Source organism: Pundamilia nyererei, unplaced genomic scaffold (assembly GCF_000239375.1).
Source record: "Pundamilia nyererei isolate P.nyererei 1_Seehausen unplaced genomic scaffold, PunNye1.0 scaffold00034, whole genome shotgun sequence".
Classification (NCBI taxonomy): Eukaryota; Metazoa; Chordata; class Actinopteri; order Cichliformes; family Cichlidae; genus Pundamilia; species Pundamilia nyererei.
In genome coordinates, this window is record NW_005187435.1 from 2481320 (window position 1) to 2485977 (window position 4658).

Below are 4658 nucleotides of genomic sequence, written 5' to 3' on the forward strand. Positions count from 1 at the left end.
TACAGGACAACCCAAGGGACGTGATCAAATGCCTTTTACAAATGTGCAAAAAATATGTAGACTGTTTGAGCAAAAACCCATACACCTTCAAAGATCCTTGAGAGGATAAAGAGCTGGTCCAGTGTTCCACAACCAGAACAAAAGTTATATTGTTCTGCCTGATGCCGAGGTTCAGCAAAAGGACAGGCTTTTCTCTCTATTATACGGTGGCCCTGAGAGGCCAAACGGACTGCAACTTCCCTATCTACACACAGTTTGATGCACTGAACAACACACAAACAAAGAAAGCCACGCCCCCAACCAGACCATAGCTCTGCCTGCAGGAGAACTTTCACCAAGGTCAACCCATGGAAAGCTGCGGGACCAGACAACATCCCAGGTCGATTGCGCTGATCAGCTGGCCGATGTCGTCACAGACATTTTCAACTCATCGCTGAGCCAGATGATCGTCCCAGCATGCTTAAAGTCCACCACCATCATCCCAGTGCCAAGGAAATCCTCAGTATCCTGCCTGATGACTACCGTCGAATCACCCTGACCCACATCATCATGAAGTGCTTTGAGAGACTTGTCAAGGCACATGTGAAGAGCAACGTCCCCTGCTCACTGGATCCGCTGCAGTTTGCATACCGGCCGAACAGGTCGACCGAGGATGCCATTGCCACTGCACTTAACCTCTGCCTTTCCCACCTGGACAAGAAAGACACTTATGTCAGAATGCTGTTCATAGACCTTAGCTCAGCATTCAACACCATTATCCCCCAATAACTGTTTGAGAAACTCAGCAAGCTGGGACTGAGCACCTCTCTCTGCAACTGGATACTAGATTTCCTGTCAGAGAGGCCTCAGTCTGTCCGAATCAGTGACATCTCCAGCACCATCAGACTGAGCACAGGAGCTCCTCAGGGCTGTTCTCAGCCCACTGTTGTTCACTCTCCAGATACACAACTGCACCGCCCTACACAGCTCTAACCACATCATCAAGTTTGCTGACGACACAACCGGGGTTGGACTCATCAGCAGCAACGGCGTACAGAGATGAGGTTCAGCATCTCAACATCTCAAATGACCTCTGTTAGGGTGACCCAGGGTTTTTGAGTTTATTATATTTCTAATTTCTAGTCTTTGGTTTCTTTGAGTTCTGTCTTATGGTTTATGTCTCTGTCTTCTCTAGTTGCTCTGTCTCCCCTGTCAGCTGTATTCCCTTGTCTAGTTCGCGTCTCTGTGTATCCTTAGTTGCTATATCTCCGTGTCCAGTCAGTGTCTGTGTCTGCCCTGGTCCCACGTCTCTGTTCCCTCTGTTGCAGTGCATGCGAGTCTGTGTCTTTAGTTCAGTCTGTGTCATGTTTCCTGTTTTATTTTGAAGGTCCTTGTCTGAGGTTAATGTATCTGGTTTCGCTTCCCCTGGTCTCGTTAGGCCTGATTTGCCCCAGCTGTTTCCCTCCTGTTACCCATTCCCTGATTGCTCCCTCTGTGTATTTAAGCCCTGTGTTTCTCTGTGTCTGTGTCGTGATCTACCGTTTACCTAGCTGTGTGTTCTGTCAGGCCTCCGGTGTAAGTTTATTTTGATTTTTTCCAGTTATGTTATATTTGAGTTTAACATTAAAGCTGTTTTGAGTTCACATCTGTCTCCGGAGTCTGCACCTTGGGTCCTATTCCTGTCTGCACACAGCCGCTCATAACAGACCTCGCCTGGATGACCAACACCACCTGCTGTTCATCCACACTGAAACGACTGAAAAATAGTGATGTGCGGATCGATACTGAAATATCGATTCCTCAGATACCAGTCATTTATGTTCCATAATCGATTCTCACATTAAAATATCGATATTTTAGTAATTTAGGGTAAATTTGTAGTTTATCATTAACAGGAACACAGTGGAAAGAAACTATATCATTCGGATTGTCAACATTGGAAGGAACTACTTCCTCTTCTGCCTTTCATAGTCATGTGCAAAATACAGCTGTATAAATGTGTCCAGCCCCTGGCGTGTGCACTCACAACAATGGCTGAGTGTAATTGGAGTTACGTGCAGACGTATTTTACCTCCACAAACAGCCGAGATATGGTTTGCAATACATGTGGCAAGACAGTGAGGTGTTGTGGCAACACCACTAACCTCGTGAAATACCTCACAGTAAATCAGATCACAGAATATGATGAGCTTATGTTGAGGCGAACTGAAGAGGAGGACAGGGACAGGTGCTGCTAGGGCGAGACAGACGTCTCTCACTGAATCCTTTAGTGCTGCAGGTAGGCAGCGTGCTCAAATAGCGCACAACTTCAGGTTTTTTATTTCTATATGATGAATTCCGCATTATTAAGTGATAAGAGCAAGTAATATGATGTCCTGTAATCATGATGATGCTATAATTTGAGATACAATAAAAGATACAATAAATAAAGTAAGTTTTTGTACAAAGTATCGGTATCGGATCAGTATCGTCGATACCACCCTGAATTTTTTTTCGGATCGGAAAGGAAATCAGTGGTATCGCACATCACTACTGAAAACGCTTACGTGCCATGCGTGAAACATAAGACGATTCGACCTGCGTCATTTCTGTCTGACGTTTATTTACTTTCTGGCTCTTTGAAACATTGCAGCAAAATGTGGAGGCAAAGCACCGAGTTTTTTAAATGGACTGACATTGAGGTGGAGTTGTTGCTGCGAGTAACACAAAAGTACAAAGTTGCAAAAGCGAGTGACTATCAAAGAATCTGAAGAAAAGCTATCTGGAGCATGTACATTGCATATTAATCTTTAATAGGGCTGTCAAAATTGAGCACAAACAAAACAACTGCTGTATTATGCCCTCTGCTATCTTAGTTTAATTGGTCACATGACTGCATCACATGACTAAAATGTGTCATGGTTTGCCCCCTGTTTTCGCAGTCCACATTGATCCTTTTACATTAGTCTTAAGTGTATATTTATTCTCTTCTTATATTTATTGTTGTTTTTTGCACTGAATGGAACTGAAGACTTGTTGTCTCATCTCTCTATATACTGTACTGTTTATAGCAGAGATGACAATAAAGTTTACTTCAACTTTGATAAACTTTCCCAGGGAGGCCGAGGACTTTGATCCCTGTGAAGTTAGAACACACCTTCTTAAAAACAGAGGGACCCACTACCCCACTCCGCCAATCCAGAGGCATTGCACCATCCCTCAATATGTATACAAATATGTATGGATACAAATTCACTTGAGGCCAAAGACAATACAATATATGTTTTATTTTGTTTTTATGTGTTTTGAAAAGCTAAGCATAAAAGCTACTGGTTCCATCTATGTGAAACATAATACTTTAATTAATGCTGCTTGTCCACAGTTTATCATTTTGTTTGGGGCTTTGAACTCCCACATGTTTTGAAAGGCAGTTCATTTGGTAAAAAAAAACAAAACAAAAACAAAGAAGAAGAAGAATAGCCTTTCTGTAAAATTCATGCAGAATTAAACAATAAGCAATAAACCTGTGTCCCTTTGCTTGTGGCTTTGGTTTAATAATTGTACTTCTGTATAATCAGACTAACCACAAAAAAGTCACATTTTATGTTTGAAACCTTACTTAAAGCAATAAAGAACAAAGAAAGCTAACTAAATTATTTTAAGTTTAAAATTATTTGCATCACTGTAAAAAATATAAAAACTCCATCTCCGATTTTATTGGTCAACAAAGCTGAATGGGAGCCACACATAAATATTCCATTAAGATTCTCACATTATGATCAGCACACCATTACCGCTAGTACATTATGGCATACAAGCGTCACATTGAAGGTATGTTCCAGTCCAACAGAGCAGTGTTTGACTTCACTGTTACCTCTGCTATAACATTAATATCACACATTAATCTTGGCTGCAATCCCACAGCGTATCTTTGGGGACTAACTGCATTACTGGAACGATGCTGTGCTCATACTGATGCTGTGAGGGATGTATCAGGGGAGCTATGAAAGACCACATAATTAACTCGCGGGCCAACCAAATAAGTCATATTCAGATAAATTATTCAGTATTTGCAGGCGTATGAATGTGCTGCCTCCTCATATTGCAGGCAACACAACAGTGACTTACTGAAACATTAGCAGTTCATTGCTGTCCAATTTATTACAATGCTGGGTCATTTCCATGAGGATACAAATTACAGATTCAGTGGGGCCTACTCTTGCATGTGGAATGCTAAAGAGTCTGTGCAGAGAGCAAAGAAAACCACAACCCGAACCTGTGAAAGACGGCAGTTTTTAAGGAATCTGGAAAACAAAAATCACAAAATGATAGAAAACTACAAATTTGTGTGTTGAAAATTCTAAATTGAAACAAACGGAACAGAAGAAAAGGTACAGAAACATAAGCACTTCCTTACTTTTTTGTTGTTCTGGTCAGTCTGTGTTTTACTTTCTGACATTTCCTCTCATCCCCTCTTCTTCTGCAGATAGAGCTGAGTAAATAAAACGAGTCAATAAAATGTGAAGGCCAAAACCGCTTTTGTGGGGTACAAAATATTTGCATAATCACATTAGTTACACCTTGTCTGTGAAGGTTCTCATTCATCCAGGTCATCGTAGTCAAAGGAGCTTGCAAAGAAAAGCGTCTGGACTTCTTTAAGTTGCTTGAAGACGTTTCACCTCTCATCCGAGAAGCTTCTT